Source organism: Hyla sarda, unplaced genomic scaffold (assembly GCF_029499605.1).
Source record: "Hyla sarda isolate aHylSar1 unplaced genomic scaffold, aHylSar1.hap1 scaffold_660, whole genome shotgun sequence".
NCBI lineage: Eukaryota > Metazoa > Chordata > Amphibia > Anura > Hylidae > Hyla > Hyla sarda.
The window spans coordinates 620-18,506 of NW_026610676.1; the positions used below are offsets into that span (position 1 = coordinate 620).

Sequence of the window (17,887 nt, forward strand, 5' to 3'; positions counted from 1 at the left end):
CTGCGACTTTAGCTTCTAGAGCATTTTTACAACATTATACATAGGTGCTGAATACATAAAAAGCGACTGTTCAGCGACAGACAAGTCGCATCGGCTGAAAGTAGGCCAGAATGTCAGTCCATGTTGGAGCAGGTTTAGATACAGTCTAAAGCATAGATCTCAAAGTCTGTGCACAGAATTTAGCAAGGGCCTCGCACCTTCTGATGCATCAGGTAGGTGCACAATAGCATAGCCTAACCCTCTGTACTTTGGTCTATATTGATGCGGGACATAGACAGCCAGCTGATGACCAATCCATTAGTGCAATGGATGGCTGGAAGCATTTGTCTTTGCCTTTGCAATACCACAGAAGCAATGCATGGTCAATGTACAGCAATGACACACCTGTGTGAACAGCCAGGAGACCCCCCCCCCCCCATGTTATGTTACATAGTTACATAGTTAGTACGGTCGAAAAAAGACATATGTCCATCAAGTTCAACCAGGGAATTAAGGGGTAGGGGTGTGGCGCGATATTGGGGAAGGGATGAGATTTTATATTTCTTCATAAGCATTAATCTTATTTTGTCAATTAGGAACATTCAGCACCCACCCGCTATCAAGGCAGCTGCCTATCATGTCATGCCCTACCTGCACAGGTGTGCTGGCTACTCAAATGATCCAATTAAGGAGGCCATTTAGTCAGCAGCAGCAGAAGTCCTGTGCCTGGACGCTCCAACAGCGGCCAGACACAAGCAGAAGCAGAAGCAGCAGCAGCACCACCTTTTGTTTTTTGGCTGCAGCAGCAGCAGCAGCAAGGCCCACAGGGCTGGCTAGCTGGCTAGCCAGCAAGCAGGTAGCAATGAAAGTAGGAATCTTTCTTTTTAACCCTGTAAGGGGGTGGTGCACTGTACCCGAAGATACTGCCATATCGGGTCAATGCATAGGGCGACGGAAGCAAGCTTCGAAATCGGCCCCCGTTCTCAAAAATCCATTTAATATATGGTCCCCAGATAGGGGACGTATCAGATATTAAACTGATAAGAACAGATACTACACTTGATCTTAGCCAAAAGGCCGAGAAGCGATAACCGTGAAAGGGGCGGGCCCAACAAGGTCCCCTTCATGGGCACTATCACTGCTTGCTGTCAGGGAGGCTGCCAGACAATTTTCCATGCACACTCTGGGCTGGGGGGCAGTCAACCACCAGTACACACAGCAGAACCTAAACCCATACCATTATTGCTAAGCAGCAAGACAGGGGCCCATTGCACTCCCACGGGGCCTTTTTAAATGCAATCCATAACCCGGATTTGCCAGGAACCCTTCTTACTCCTCCTACTTGCATGTGACACTGGGCTTAGGATCTGCATAGGAAACACACACACAAGCACACACCTACCTTTGTTGCCTGCAGATGCCTCCTTGGCTGTCCCCAAACGGTATCAAACCAACACCCACGGGAAGCTGTAAGCATAGAGGACATGCCTGCACCCCATTGGACTTACCTGTGTGGGTTAAACCCGGGTTATTTGACAACCTATGGCGGTGATGGTTCTGCTCAGGCAGAGCAGTGCTGATGCTCCTCATAAAGCTGTCGCTGCTGTGAAGGTTCTAGGTGACATCACAAATCCCTATGGTTACATACACAACAAAGCTGGGTTGTTGTTGTTTACACTCTGCAAGGCCTGTGGAAGTGAGTGACATCATAGCACTGTAGTTCTGAGGGTTCTAGATGGATGCAACAATCTCCTGTTGCTTCTATGAAGGCCATAATAGACGACATCACCAAACAGCTCCATAGTCACATACACAGCAAAGGAGAGATGTTGTTTACACCTAGTGATGTCAGTGGTATTGAGTGACATCACAGCACAGTGCTAAGGCTCCTGGGCCTGGACACAGCAGCGGCTGCAATATCTCAACGGAGAATACGTTTATATATATGTGTGTGTGTGCGCGTATATATATATATATATATATATATATATATATATATTTCTCCGCCGAAATCACTTTTAAACCCATTTCCACCTTTTTTTCCCTTCTCTTCCTCTTACTTTTTTTTCACGTTTTTTTACGTTTTTCTCCTTTTCGCCTCTTTTCTGGGCGTATTATTCTTCTTTTTCTTCTTTTTTTTCGTCTAATGCATACCCCATCAGTGCAGCAATGCTTATTCAATACCGCCAGCAGATGGAGACACTGGGGGATAATTTTCTAAGGATTTATACTGATTTTTCCTGTCTGAATTTGTCGCACAGAAAGTTGCAGGCCAAATATGTGTGACATTTCTGCGACTTTAGCTTCTAGAGCATTTTTACAACATTATACATAGGTGCTGAATACATAAAAAGCGACTGTTCAGCGACAGACAAGTCGCATCGGCTGAAAGTAGGCCAGAATGTCAGTCCATGTTGGAGCAGGTTTAGATACAGTCTAAAGCATAGATCTCAAAGTCTGTGCACAGAATTTAGCAAGGGCCTCGCACCTTCTGATGCATCAGGTAGGTGCACAATAGCATAGCCTAACCCTCTGTACTTTGGTCTATATTGATGCGGGACATAGACAGCCAGCTGATGACCAATCCATTAGTGCAATGGATGGCTGGAAGCATTTGTCTTTGCCTTTGCAATACCACAGAAGCAATGCATGGTCAATGTACAGCAATGACACACCTGTGTGAACAGCCAGGAGACCCCCCCCCCCCATGTTATGTTACATAGTTACATAGTTAGTACGGTCGAAAAAAGACATATGTCCATCAAGTTCAACCAGGGAATTAAGGGGTAGGGGTGTGGCGCGATATTGGGGAAGGGATGAGATTTTATATTTCTTCATAAGCATTAATCTTATTTTGTCAATTAGGAACATTCAGCACCCACCCGCTATCAAGGCAGCTGCCTATCATGTCATGCCCTACCTGCACAGGTGTGCTGGCTACTCAAATGATCCAATTAAGGAGGCCATTTAGTCAGCAGCAGCAGAAGTCCTGTGCCTGGACGCTCCAACAGCGGCCAGACACAAGCAGAAGCAGAAGCAGCAGCAGCACCACCTTTTGTTTTTTTGGCTGCAGCAGCAGCAGCAGCAAGGCCCACAGGGCTGGCTAGCTGGCTAGCCAGCAAGCAGGTAGCAATGAAAGTAGGAATCTTTCTTTTTAACCCTGTAAGGGGGTGGTGCACTGTACCCGAAGATACTGCCATATTGGGTCAATGCATAGGGCGACGGAAGCAAGCTTCGAAATCGGCCCCCGTTCTCAAAAATCCATTTAATATATGGTCCCCAGATAGGGGACGTATCAGATATTAAACTGATAAGAACAGATACTACACTTGATCTTAGCCAAAAGGCCGAGAAGCGATAACCGTGAAAGGGGCGGGCCCAACAAGGTCCCCTTCATGGGCACTATCACTGCTTGCTGTCAGGGAGGCTGCCAGACAATTTTCCATGCACACTCTGGGCTGGGGGGCAGTCAACCACCAGTACACACAGCAGAACCTAAACCCATACCATTATTGCTAAGCAGCAAGACAGGGGCCCATTGCACTCCCACGGGGCCTTTTTAAATGCAATCCATAACCCGGATTTGCCAGGAACCCTTCTTACTCCTCCTACTTGCATGTGACACTGGGCTTAGGATCTGCATAGGAAACACACACACAAGCACACACCTACCTTTGTTGCCTGCAGATGCCTCCTTGGCTGTCCCCAAACGGTATCAAACCAACACCCACGGGAAGCTGTAAGCATAGAGGACATGCCTGCACCCCATTGGACTTACCTGTGTGGGTTAAACCCGGGTTATTTGACAACCTATGGCGGTGATGGTTCTGCTCAGGCAGAGCAGTGCTGATGCTCCTCATAAAGCTGTCGCTGCTGTGAAGGTTCTAGGTGACATCACAAATCCCTATGGTTACATACACAACAAAGCTGGGTTGTTGTTGTTTACACTCTGCAAGGCCTGTGGAAGTGAGTGACATCATAGCACTGTAGTTCTGAGGGTTCTAGATGGATGCAACAATCTCCTGTTGCTTCTATGAAGGCCATAATAGACGACATCACCAGACAGCTCCATAGTCACATACACAGCAAAGGAGAGATGTTGTTTACACCTAGTGATGTCAGTGGTATTGAGTGACATCACAGCACAGTGCTAAGGCTCCTGGGCCTGGACACAGCAGCGGCTGCAATATCTCAACGGAGAATACGTTTATATATATGTGTGTGTGTGCGCGTATATATATATATATATATATATATATATATATATATATATATATATTTCTCCGCCGAAATCACTTTTAAACCCATTTCCACCTTTTTTTCCCTTCTCTTCCTCTTACTTTTTTTTCAAGTTTTTTTACGTTTTTCTCCTTTTCGCCTCTTTTCTGGGCGTATTATTCTTCTTTTTCTTCTTTTTTTCGTCTAATGCATACCCCATCAGTGCAGCAATGCTTATTCAATACCGCCAGCAGATGGAGACACTGGGGGATAATTTTCTAAGGATTTATACTGATTTTTCCTGTCTGAATTTGTCGCACAGAAAGTTGCAGGCCAAATATGTGTGACATTTCTGCGACTTTAGCTTCTAGAGCATTTTTACAACATTATACATAGGTGCTGAATACATAAAAAGCGACTGTTCAGCGACAGACAAGTCGCATCGGCTGAAAGTAGGCCAGAATGTCAGTCCATGTTGGAGCAGGTTTAGATACAGTCTAAAGCATAGATCTCAAAGTCTGTGCACAGAATTTAGCAAGGGCCTCGCACCTTCTGATGCATCAGGTAGGTGCACAATAGCATAGCCTAACCCTCTGTACTTTGGTCTATATTGATGCGGGACATAGACAGCCAGCTGATGACCAATCCATTAGTGCAATGGATGGCTGGAAGCATTTGTCTTTGCCTTTGCAATACCACAGAAGCAATGCATGGTCAATGTACAGCAATGACACACCTGTGTGAACAGCCAGGAGACCCCCCCCCCCCATGTTATGTTACATAGTTACATAGTTAGTACGGTCGAAAAAAGACATATGTCCATCAAGTTCAACCAGGGAATTAAGGGGTAGGGGTGTGGCGCGATATTGGGGAAGGGATGAGATTTTATATTTCTTCATAAGCATTAATCTTATTTTGTCAATTAGGAACATTCAGCACCCACCCGCTATCAAGGCAGCTGCCTATCATGTCATGCCCTACCTGCACAGGTGTGCTGGCTACTCAAATGATCCAATTAAGGAGGCCGTTTAGTCAGCAGCAGCAGAAGTCCTGTGCCTGGACGCTCCAACAGCGGCCAGACACAAGCAGAAGCAGAAGCAGCAGCAGCACCACCTTTTGTTTTTTTGGCTGCAGCAGCAGCAGCAGCAAGGCCCACAGGGCTGGCTAGCTGGCTAGCCAGCAAGCAGGTAGCAATGAAAGTAGGAATCTTTCTTTTTAACCCTGTAAGGGGGTGGTGCACTGTACCCGAAGATACTGCCATATTGGGTCAATGCATAGGGCGACGGAAGCAAGCTTCGAAATCGGCCCCCGTTCTCAAAAATCCATTTAATATATGGTCCCCAGATAGGGGACGTATCAGATATTAAACTGATAAGAACAGATACTACACTTGATCTTAGCCAAAAGGCCGAGAAGCGATAACCGTGAAAGGGGCGGGCCCAACAAGGTCCCCTTCATGGGCACTATCACTGCTTGCTGTCAGGGAGGCTGCCAGACAATTTTCCATGCACACTCTGGGCTGGGGGGCAGTCAACCACCAGTACACACAGCAGAACCTAAACCCATACCATTATTGCTAAGCAGCAAGACAGGGGCCCATTGCACTCCCACGGGGCCTTTTTAAATGCAATCCATAACCCGGATTTGCCAGGAACCCTTCTTACTCCTCCTACTTGCATGTGACACTGGGCTTAGGATCTGCATAGGAAACACACACACAAGCACACACCTACCTTTGTTGCCTGCAGATGCCTCCTTGGCTGTCCCCAAACGGTATCAAACCAACACCCACGGGAAGCTGTAAGCATAGAGGACATGCCTGCACCCCATTGGACTTACCTGTGTGGGTTAAACCCGGGTTATTTGACAACCTATGGCGGTGATGGTTCTGCTCAGGCAGAGCAGTGCTGATGCTCCTCATAAAGCTGTCGCTGCTGTGAAGGTTCTAGGTGACATCACAAATCCCTATGGTTACATACACAACAAAGCTGGGTTGTTGTTGTTTACACTCTGCAAGGCCTGTGGAAGTGAGTGACATCATAGCACTGTAGTTCTGAGGGTTCTAGATGGATGCAACAATCTCCTGTTGCTTCTATGAAGGCCATAATAGACGACATCACCAGACAGCTCCATAGTCACATACACAGCAAAGGAGAGATGTTGTTTACACCTAGTGATGTCAGTGGTATTGAGTGACATCACAGCACAGTGCTAAGGCTCCTGGGCCTGGACACAGCAGCGGCTGCAATATCTCAACGGAGAATACGTTTATATATATGTGTGTGTGTGCGCGTATATATATATATATATATATATATATATATATATATATATATTTCTCCGCCGAAATCACTTTTAAACCCATTTCCACCTTTTTTTCCCTTCTCTTCCTCTTACTTTTTTTTCAAGTTTTTTTACGTTTTTCTCCTTTTCGCCTCTTTTCTGGGCGTATTATTCTTCTTTTTCTTCTTTTTTTTCGTCTAATGCATACCCCATCAGTGCAGCAATGCTTATTCAATACCGCCAGCAGATGGAGACACTGGGGGATAATTTTCTAAGGATTTATACTGATTTTTCCTGTCTGAATTTGTCGCACAGAAAGTTGCAGGCCAAATATGTGTGACATTTCTGCGACTTTAGCTTCTAGAGCATTTTTACAACATTATACATAGGTGCTGAATACATAAAAAGCGACTGTTCAGCGACAGACAAGTCGCATCGGCTGAAAGTAGGCCAGAATGTCAGTCCATGTTGGAGCAGGTTTAGATACAGTCTAAAGCATAGATCTCAAAGTCTGTGCACAGAATTTAGCAAGGGCCTCGCACCTTCTGATGCATCAGGTAGGTGCACAATAGCATAGCCTAACCCTCTGTACTTTGGTCTATATTGATGCGGGACATAGACAGCCAGCTGATGACCAATCCATTAGTGCAATGGATGGCTGGAAGCATTTGTCTTTGCCTTTGCAATACCACAGAAGCAATGCATGGTCAATGTACAGCAATGACACACCTGTGTGAACAGCCAGGAGACCCCCCCCCCCATGTTATGTTACATAGTTACATAGTTAGTACGGTCGAAAAAAGACATATGTCCATCAAGTTCAACCAGGGAATTAAGGGGTAGGGGTGTGGCGCGATATTGGGGAAGGGATGAGATTTTATATTTCTTCATAAGCATTAATCTTATTTTGTCAATTAGGAACATTCAGCACCCACCCGCTATCAAGGCAGCTGCCTATCATGTCATGCCCTACCTGCACAGGTGTGCTGGCTACTCAAATGATCCAATTAAGGAGGCCATTTAGTCAGCAGCAGCAGAAGTCCTGTGCCTGGACGCTCCAACAGCGGCCAGACACAAGCAGAAGCAGAAGCAGCAGCAGCACCACCTTTTGTTTTTTGGCTGCAGCAGCAGCAGCAGCAAGGCCCACAGGGCTGGCTAGCTGGCTAGCCAGCAAGCAGGTAGCAATGAAAGTAGGAATCTTTCTTTTTAACCCTGTAAGGGGGTGGTGCACTGTACCCGAAGATACTGCCATATCGGGTCAATGCATAGGGCGACGGAAGCAAGCTTCGAAATCGGCCCCCGTTCTCAAAAATCCATTTAATATATGGTCCCCAGATAGGGGACGTATCAGATATTAAACTGATAAGAACAGATACTACACTTGATCTTAGCCAAAAGGCCGAGAAGCGATAACCGTGAAAGGGGCGGGCCCAACAAGGTCCCCTTCATGGGCACTATCACTGCTTGCTGTCAGGGAGGCTGCCAGACAATTTTCCATGCACACTCTGGGCTGGGGGGCAGTCAACCACCAGTACACACAGCAGAACCTAAACCCATACCATTATTGCTAAGCAGCAAGACAGGGGCCCATTGCACTCCCACGGGGCCTTTTTAAATGCAATCCATAACCCGGATTTGCCAGGAACCCTTCTTACTCCTCCTACTTGCATGTGACACTGGGCTTAGGATCTGCATAGGAAACACACACACAAGCACACACCTACCTTTGTTGCCTGCAGATGCCTCCTTGGCTGTCCCCAAACGGTATCAAACCAACACCCACGGGAAGCTGTAAGCATAGAGGACATGCCTGCACCCCATTGGACTTACCTGTGTGGGTTAAACCCGGGTTATTTGACAACCTATGGCGGTGATGGTTCTGCTCAGGCAGAGCAGTGCTGATGCTCCTCATAAAGCTGTCGCTGCTGTGAAGGTTCTAGGTGACATCACAAATCCCTATGGTTACATACACAACAAAGCTGGGTTGTTGTTGTTTACACTCTGCAAGGCCTGTGGAAGTGAGTGACATCATAGCACTGTAGTTCTGAGGGTTCTAGATGGATGCAACAATCTCCTGTTGCTTCTATGAAGGCCATAATAGACGACATCACCAAACAGCTCCATAGTCACATACACAGCAAAGGAGAGATGTTGTTTACACCTAGTGATGTCAGTGGTATTGAGTGACATCACAGCACAGTGCTAAGGCTCCTGGGCCTGGACACAGCAGCGGCTGCAATATCTCAACGGAGAATACGTTTATATATATGTGTGTGTGTGCGCGTATATATATATATATATATATATATATATATATATATATTTCTCCGCCGAAATCACTTTTAAACCCATTTCCACCTTTTTTTCCCTTCTCTTCCTCTTACTTTTTTTTCACGTTTTTTTACGTTTTTCTCCTTTTCGCCTCTTTTCTGGGCGTATTATTCTTCTTTTTCTTCTTTTTTTTCGTCTAATGCATACCCCATCAGTGCAGCAATGCTTATTCAATACCGCCAGCAGATGGAGACACTGGGGGATAATTTTCTAAGGATTTATACTGATTTTTCCTGTCTGAATTTGTCGCACAGAAAGTTGCAGGCCAAATATGTGTGACATTTCTGCGACTTTAGCTTCTAGAGCATTTTTACAACATTATACATAGGTGCTGAATACATAAAAAGCGACTGTTCAGCGACAGACAAGTCGCATCGGCTGAAAGTAGGCCAGAATGTCAGTCCATGTTGGAGCAGGTTTAGATACAGTCTAAAGCATAGATCTCAAAGTCTGTGCACAGAATTTAGCAAGGGCCTCGCACCTTCTGATGCATCAGGTAGGTGCACAATAGCATAGCCTAACCCTCTGTACTTTGGTCTATATTGATGCGGGACATAGACAGCCAGCTGATGACCAATCCATTAGTGCAATGGATGGCTGGAAGCATTTGTCTTTGCCTTTGCAATACCACAGAAGCAATGCATGGTCAATGTACAGCAATGACACACCTGTGTGAACAGCCAGGAGACCCCCCCCCCCCCATGTTATGTTACATAGTTACATAGTTAGTACGGTCGAAAAAAGACATATGTCCATCAAGTTCAACCAGGGAATTAAGGGGTAGGGGTGTGGCGCGATATTGGGGAAGGGATGAGATTTTATATTTCTTCATAAGCATTAATCTTATTTTGTCAATTAGGAACATTCAGCACCCACCCGCTATCAAGGCAGCTGCCTATCATGTCATGCCCTACCTGCACAGGTGTGCTGGCTACTCAAATGATCCAATTAAGGAGGCCATTTAGTCAGCAGCAGCAGAAGTCCTGTGCCTGGACGCTCCAACAGCGGCCAGACACAAGCAGAAGCAGAAGCAGCAGCAGCACCACCTTTTGTTTTTTGGCTGCAGCAGCAGCAGCAGCAAGGCCCACAGGGCTGGCTAGCTGGCTAGCCAGCAAGCAGGTAGCAATGAAAGTAGGAATCTTTCTTTTTAACCCTGTAAGGGGGTGGTGCACTGTACCCGAAGATACTGCCATATCGGGTCAATGCATAGGGCGACGGAAGCAAGCTTCGAAATCGGCCCCCGTTCTCAAAAATCCATTTAATATATGGTCCCCAGATAGGGGACGTATCAGATATTAAACTGATAAGAACAGATACTACACTTGATCTTAGCCAAAAGGCCGAGAAGCGATAACCGTGAAAGGGGCGGGCCCAACAAGGTCCCCTTCATGGGCACTATCACTGCTTGCTGTCAGGGAGGCTGCCAGACAATTTTCCATGCACACTCTGGGCTGGGGGGCAGTCAACCACCAGTACACACAGCAGAACCTAAACCCATACCATTATTGCTAAGCAGCAAGACAGGGGCCCATTGCACTCCCACGGGGCCTTTTTAAATGCAATCCATAACCCGGATTTGCCAGGAACCCTTCTTACTCCTCCTACTTGCATGTGACACTGGGCTTAGGATCTGCATAGGAAACACACACACAAGCACACACCTACCTTTGTTGCCTGCAGATGCCTCCTTGGCTGTCCCCAAACGGTATCAAACCAACACCCACGGGAAGCTGTAAGCATAGAGGACATGCCTGCACCCCATTGGACTTACCTGTGTGGGTTAAACCCGGGTTATTTGACAACCTATGGCGGTGATGGTTCTGCTCAGGCAGAGCAGTGCTGATGCTCCTCATAAAGCTGTCGCTGCTGTGAAGGTTCTAGGTGACATCACAAATCCCTATGGTTACATACACAACAAAGCTGGGTTGTTGTTGTTTACACTCTGCAAGGCCTGTGGAAGTGAGTGACATCATAGCACTGTAGTTCTGAGGGTTCTAGATGGATGCAACAATCTCCTGTTGCTTCTATGAAGGCCATAATAGACGACATCACCAAACAGCTCCATAGTCACATACACAGCAAAGGAGAGATGTTGTTTACACCTAGTGATGTCAGTGGTATTGAGTGACATCACAGCACAGTGCTAAGGCTCCTGGGCCTGGACACAGCAGCGGCTGCAATATCTCAACGGAGAATACGTTTATATATATGTGTGTGTGTGCGCATATATATATATATATATATATATATATATATATATATATATATATATATATTTCTCCGCCGAAATCACTTTTAAACCCATTTCCACCTTTTTTTCCCTTCTCTTCCTCTTACTTTTTTTTCACGTTTTTTTACGTTTTTCTCCTTTTCGCCTCTTTTCTGGGCGTATTATTCTTCTTTTTCTTCTTTTTTTTCGTCTAATGCATACCCCATCAGTGCAGCAATGCTTATTCAATACCGCCAGCAGATGGAGACACTGGGGGATAATTTTCTAAGGATTTATACTGATTTTTCCTGTCTGAATTTGTCGCACAGAAAGTTGCAGGCCAAATATGTGTGACATTTCTGCGACTTTAGCTTCTAGAGCATTTTTACAACATTATACATAGGTGCTGAATACATAAAAAGCGACTGTTCAGCGACAGACAAGTCGCATCGGCTGAAAGTAGGCCAGAATGTCAGTCCATGTTGGAGCAGGTTTAGATACAGTCTAAAGCATAGATCTCAAAGTCTGTGCACAGAATTTAGCAAGGGCCTCGCACCTTCTGATGCATCAGGTAGGTGCACAATAGCATAGCCTAACCCTCTGTACTTTGGTCTATATTGATGCGGGACATAGACAGCCAGCTGATGACCAATCCATTAGTGCAATGGATGGCTGGAAGCATTTGTCTTTGCCTTTGCAATACCACAGAAGCAATGCATGGTCAATGTACAGCAATGACACACCTGTGTGAACAGCCAGGAGACCCCCCCCCCCATGTTATGTTACATAGTTACATAGTTAGTACGGTCGAAAAAAGACATATGTCCATCAAGTTCAACCAGGGAATTAAGGGGTAGGGGTGTGGCGCGATATTGGGGAAGGGATGAGATTTTATATTTCTTCATAAGCATTAATCTTATTTTGTCAATTAGGAACATTCAGCACCCACCCGCTATCAAGGCAGCTGCCTATCATGTCATGCCCTACCTGCACAGGTGTGCTGGCTACTCAAATGATCCAATTAAGGAGGCCATTTAGTCAGCAGCAGCAGAAGTCCTGTGCCTGGACGCTCCAACAGCGGCCAGACACAAGCAGAAGCAGAAGCAGCAGCAGCACCACCTTTTGTTTTTTGGCTGCAGCAGCAGCAGCAGCAAGGCCCACAGGGCTGGCTAGCTGGCTAGCCAGCAAGCAGGTAGCAATGAAAGTAGGAATCTTTCTTTTTAACCCTGTAAGGGGGTGGTGCACTGTACCCGAAGATACTGCCATATCGGGTCAATGCATAGGGCGACGGAAGCAAGCTTCGAAATCGGCCCCCGTTCTCAAAAATCCATTTAATATATGGTCCCCAGATAGGGGACGTATCAGATATTAAACTGATAAGAACAGATACTACACTTGATCTTAGCCAAAAGGCCGAGAAGCGATAACCGTGAAAGGGGCGGGCCCAACAAGGTCCCCTTCATGGGCACTATCACTGCTTGCTGTCAGGGAGGCTGCCAGACAATTTTCCATGCACACTCTGGGCTGGGGGGCAGTCAACCACCAGTACACACAGCAGAACCTAAACCCATACCATTATTGCTAAGCAGCAAGACAGGGGCCCATTGCACTCCCACGGGGCCTTTTTAAATGCAATCCATAACCCGGATTTGCCAGGAACCCTTCTTACTCCTCCTACTTGCATGTGACACTGGGCTTAGGATCTGCATAGGAAACACACACACAAGCACACACCTACCTTTGTTGCCTGCAGATGCCTCCTTGGCTGTCCCCAAACGGTATCAAACCAACACCCACGGGAAGCTGTAAGCATAGAGGACATGCCTGCACCCCATTGGACTTACCTGTGTGGGTTAAACCCGGGTTATTTGACAACCTATGGCGGTGATGGTTCTGCTCAGGCAGAGCAGTGCTGATGCTCCTCATAAAGCTGTCGCTGCTGTGAAGGTTCTAGGTGACATCACAAATCCCTATGGTTACATACACAACAAAGCTGGGTTGTTGTTGTTTACACTCTGCAAGGCCTGTGGAAGTGAGTGACATCATAGCACTGTAGTTCTGAGGGTTCTAGATGGATGCAACAATCTCCTGTTGCTTCTATGAAGGCCATAATAGACGACATCACCAAACAGCTCCATAGTCACATACACAGCAAAGGAGAGATGTTGTTTACACCTAGTGATGTCAGTGGTATTGAGTGACATCACAGCACAGTGCTAAGGCTCCTGGGCCTGGACACAGCAGCGGCTGCAATATCTCAACGGAGAATACGTTTATATATATGTGTGTGTGTGTGCGCGTATATATATATATATATATATATATATATATATATATATATATATATATATTTCTCCGCCGAAATCACTTTTAAACCCATTTCCACCTTTTTTTCCCTTCTCTTCCTCTTACTTTTTTTTCACGTTTTTTTACGTTTTTCTCCTTTTCGCCTCTTTTCTGGGCGTATTATTCTTCTTTTTCTTCTTTTTTTTCGTCTAATGCATACCCCATCAGTGCAGCAATGCTTATTCAATACCGCCAGCAGATGGAGACACTGGGGGATAATTTTCTAAGGATTTATACTGATTTTTCCTGTCTGAATTTGTCGCACAGAAAGTTGCAGGCCAAATATGTGTGACATTTCTGCGACTTTAGCTTCTAGAGCATTTTTACAACATTATACATAGGTGCTGAATACATAAAAAGCGACTGTTCAGCGACAGACAAGTCGCATCGGCTGAAAGTAGGCCAGAATGTCAGTCCATGTTGGAGCAGGTTTAGATACAGTCTAAAGCATAGATCTCAAAGTCTGTGCACAGAATTTAGCAAGGGCCTCACACCTTCTGATGCATCAGGTAGGTGCACAATAGCATAGCCTAACCCTCTGTACTTTGGTCTATATTGATGCGGGACATAGACAGCCAGCTGATGACCAATCCATTAGTGCAATGGATGGCTGGAAGCATTTGTCTTTGCCTTTGCAATACCACAGAAGCAATGCATGGTCAATGTACAGCAATGACACACCTGTGTGAACAGCCAGGAGACCCCCCCCCCCCATGTTATGTTACATAGTTACATAGTTAGTACGGTCGAAAAAAGACATATGTCCATCAAGTTCAACCAGGGAATTAAGGGGTAGGGGTGTGGCGCGATATTGGGGAAGGGATGAGATTTTATATTTCTTCATAAGCATTAATCTTATTTTGTCAATTAGGAACATTCAGCACCCACCCGCTATCAAGGCAGCTGCCTATCATGTCATGCCCTACCTGCACAGGTGTGCTGGCTACTCAAATGATCCAATTAAGGAGGCCATTTAGTCAGCAGCAGCAGAAGTCCTGTGCCTGGACGCTCCAACAGCGGCCAGACACAAGCAGAAGCAGAAGCAGCAGCAGCACCACCTTTTGTTTTTTGGCTGCAGCAGCAGCAGCAGCAAGGCCCACAGGGCTGGCTAGCTGGCTAGCCAGCAAGCAGGTAGCAATGAAAGTAGGAATCTTTCTTTTTAACCCTGTAAGGGGGTGGTGCACTGTACCCGAAGATACTGCCATATCGGGTCAATGCATAGGGCGACGGAAGCAAGCTTCGAAATCGGCCCCCGTTCTCAAAAATCCATTTAATATATGGTCCCCAGATAGGGGACGTATCAGATATTAAACTGATAAGAACAGATACTACACTTGATCTTAGCCAAAAGGCCGAGAAGCGATAACCGTGAAAGGGGCGGGCCCAACAAGGTCCCCTTCATGGGCACTATCACTGCTTGCTGTCAGGGAGGCTGCCAGACAATTTTCCATGCACACTCTGGGCTGGGGGGCAGTCAACCACCAGTACACACAGCAGAACCTAAACCCATAGCATTATTGCTAAGCAGCAAGACAGGGGCCCATTGCACTCCCACGGGGCCTTTTTAAATGCAATCCATAACCCGGATTTGCCAGGAACCCTTCTTACTCCTCCTACTTGCATGTGACACTGGGCTTAGGATCTGCATAGGAAACACACACACAAGCACACACCTACCTTTGTTGCCTGCAGATGCCTCCTTGGCTGTCCCCAAACGGTATCAAACCAACACCCACGGGAAGCTGTAAGCATAGAGGACATGCCTGCACCCCATTGGACTTACCTGTGTGGGTTAAACCCGGGTTATTTGACAACCTATGGCGGTGATGGTTCTGCTCAGGCAGAGCAGTGCTGATGCTCCTCATAAAGCTGTCGCTGCTGTGAAGGTTCTAGGTGACATCACAAATCCCTATGGTTACATACACAACAAAGCTGGGTTGTTGTTGTTTACACTCTGCAAGGCCTGTGGAAGTGAGTGACATCATAGCACTGTAGTTCTGAGGGTTCTAGATGGATGCAACAATCTCCTGTTGCTTCTATGAAGGCCATAATAGACGACATCACCAAACAGCTCCATAGTCACATACACAGCAAAGGAGAGATGTTGTTTACACCTAGTGATGTCAGTGGTATTGAGTGACATCACAGCACAGTGCTAAGGCTCCTGGGCCTGGACACAGCAGCGGCTGCAATATCTCAACGGAGAATACGTTTATATATATGTGTGTGTGTGCGCGTATATATATATATATATATATATATATATATATATATATATAAATATTTCTCCGCCGAAATCACTTTTAAACCCATTTCCACCTTTTTTTCCCTTCTCTTCCTCTTACTTTTTTTTCACGTTTTTTTACGTTTTTCTCCTTTTCGCCTCTTTTCTGGGCGTATTATTCTTCTTTTTCTTCTTTTTTTTCGTCTAATGCATACCCCATCAGTGCAGCAATGCTTATTCAATACCGCCAGCAGATGGAGACACTGGGGGATAATTTTCTAAGGATTTATACTGATTTTTCCTGTCTGAATTTGTCGCACAGAAAGTTGCAGGCCAAATATGTGTGACATTTCTGCGACTTTAGCTTCTAGAGCATTTTTACAACATTATACATAGGTGCTGAATACATAAAAAGCGACTGTTCAGCGACAGACAAGTCGCATCGGCTGAAAGTAGGCCAGAATGTCAGTCCATGTTGGAGCAGGTTTAGATACAGTCTAAAGCATAGATCTCAAAGTCTGTGCACAGAATTTAGCAAGGGCCTCGCACCTTCTGATGCATCAGGTAGGTGCACAATAGCATAGCCTAACCCTCTGTACTTTGGTCTATATTGATGCGGGACATAGACAGCCAGCTGATGACCAATCCATTAGTGCAATGGATGGCTGGAAGCATTTGTCTTTGCCTTTGCAATACCACAGAAGCAATGCATGGTCAATGTACAGCAATGACACACCTGTGTGAACAGCCAGGAGACCCCCCCCCCCCATGTTATGTTACATAGTTACATAGTTAGTACGGTCGAAAAAAGACATATGTCCATCAAGTTCAACCAGGGAATTAAGGGGTAGGGGTGTGGCGCGATATTGGGGAAGGGATGAGATTTTATATTTCTTCATAAGCATTAATCTTATTTTGTCAATTAGGAACATTCAGCACCCACCCGCTATCAAGGCAGCTGCCTATCATGTCATGCCCTACCTGCACAGGTGTGCTGGCTACTCAAATGATCCAATTAAGGAGGCCATTTAGTCAGCAGCAGCAGAAGTCCTGTGCCTGGACGCTCCAACAGCGTCCAGACACAAGCAGAAGCAGAAGCAGCAGCAGCACCACCTTTTGTTTTTTGGCTGCAGCAGCAGCAGCAGCAAGGCCCACAGGGCTGGCTAGCTGGCTAGCCAGCAAGCAGGTAGCAATGAAAGTAGGAATCTTTCTTTTTAACCCTGTAAGGGGGTGGTGCACTGTACCCGAAGATACTGCCATATCGGGTCAATGCATAGGGCGACGGAAGCAAGCTTCGAAATCGGCCCCCGTTCTCAAAAATCCATTTAATATATGGTCCCCAGATAGGGGACGTATCAGATATTAAACTGATAAGAACAGATACTACACTTGATCTTAGCCAAAAGGCCGAGAAGCGATAACCGTGAAAGGGGCGGGCCCAACAAGGTCCCCTTCATGGGCACTATCACTGCTTGCTGTCAGGGAGGCTGCCAGACAATTTTCCATGCACACTCTGGGCTGGGGGGCAGTCAACCACCAGTACACACAGCAGAACCTAAACCCATACCATTATTGCTAAGCAGCAAGACAGGGGCCCATTGCACTCCCACGGGGCCTTTTTAAATGCAATCCATAACCCGGATTTGCCAGGAACCCTTCTTACTCCTCCTACTTGCATGTGACACTGGGCTTAGGATCTGCATAGGAAACACACACACAAGCACACACCTACCTTTGTTGCCTGCAGATGCCTCCTTGGCTGTCCCCAAACGGTATCAAACCAACACCCACGGGAAGCTGTAAGCATAGAGGACATGCCTGCACCCCATTGGACTTACCTGTGTGGGTTAAACCCGGGTTATTTGACAACCTATGGCGGTGATGGTTCTGCTCAGGCAGAGCAGTGCTGATGCTCCTCATAAAGCTGTCGCTGCTGTGAAGGTTCTAGGTGACATCACAAATCCCTATGGTTACATACACAACAAAGCTGGGTTGTTGTTGTTTACACTCTGCAAGGCCTGTGGAAGTGAGTGACATCATAGCACTGTAGTTCTGAGGGTTCTAGATGGATGCAACAATCTCCTGTTGCTTCTATGAAGGCCATAATAGACGACATCACCAAACAGCTCCATAGTCACATACACAGCAAAGGAGAGATGTTGTTTACACCTAGTGATGTCAGTGGTATTGAGTGACATCACAGCACAGTGCTAAGGCTCCTGGGCCTGGACACAGCAGCGGCTGCAATATCTCAACGGAGAATACGTTTATATATATATGTGTGTGTGTGCGCGTAT

At 46.3% G+C, this 17,887-nt stretch overlaps 8 non-coding genes across 8 annotated transcripts; all 8 read right to left on the reverse strand.

Annotated features, from left to right (window-relative positions):
• Positions 1–877: 877 nt before the first annotated feature.
• LOC130342917 (U2 spliceosomal RNA) lies at positions 878–1,068 on the reverse strand. Its single transcript, XR_008882374.1, has one exon. It is a non-coding gene; the product is annotated as a U2 spliceosomal RNA (small nuclear RNA).
• Positions 1,069–3,147: 2,079 nt separating this feature from the next.
• Positions 3,148–3,338, reverse strand: LOC130342910 (U2 spliceosomal RNA). Its single transcript, XR_008882369.1, has one exon. It is a non-coding gene; the product is annotated as a U2 spliceosomal RNA (small nuclear RNA).
• A 2,088-nt stretch (positions 3,339–5,426) lies between these two features.
• On the reverse strand, positions 5,427–5,617 carry LOC130342911 (U2 spliceosomal RNA). The gene has a single exon (XR_008882370.1). It is a non-coding gene; the product is annotated as a U2 spliceosomal RNA (small nuclear RNA).
• Positions 5,618–7,700: 2,083 nt separating this feature from the next.
• LOC130342923 (U2 spliceosomal RNA) lies at positions 7,701–7,891 on the reverse strand. Its single transcript, XR_008882376.1, has one exon. It is a non-coding gene; the product is annotated as a U2 spliceosomal RNA (small nuclear RNA).
• Positions 7,892–9,972: 2,081 nt separating this feature from the next.
• LOC130342924 (U2 spliceosomal RNA) lies at positions 9,973–10,163 on the reverse strand. The gene has a single exon (XR_008882377.1). It is a non-coding gene; the product is annotated as a U2 spliceosomal RNA (small nuclear RNA).
• Positions 10,164–12,254: 2,091 nt separating this feature from the next.
• Positions 12,255–12,445, reverse strand: LOC130342926 (U2 spliceosomal RNA). The gene has a single exon (XR_008882378.1). It is a non-coding gene; the product is annotated as a U2 spliceosomal RNA (small nuclear RNA).
• A 2,094-nt stretch (positions 12,446–14,539) lies between these two features.
• LOC130342927 (U2 spliceosomal RNA) lies at positions 14,540–14,730 on the reverse strand. Its single transcript, XR_008882379.1, has one exon. It is a non-coding gene; the product is annotated as a U2 spliceosomal RNA (small nuclear RNA).
• A 2,088-nt stretch (positions 14,731–16,818) lies between these two features.
• On the reverse strand, positions 16,819–17,009 carry LOC130342928 (U2 spliceosomal RNA). Its single transcript, XR_008882380.1, has one exon. It is a non-coding gene; the product is annotated as a U2 spliceosomal RNA (small nuclear RNA).
• Positions 17,010–17,887: the final 878 nt, after the last annotated feature.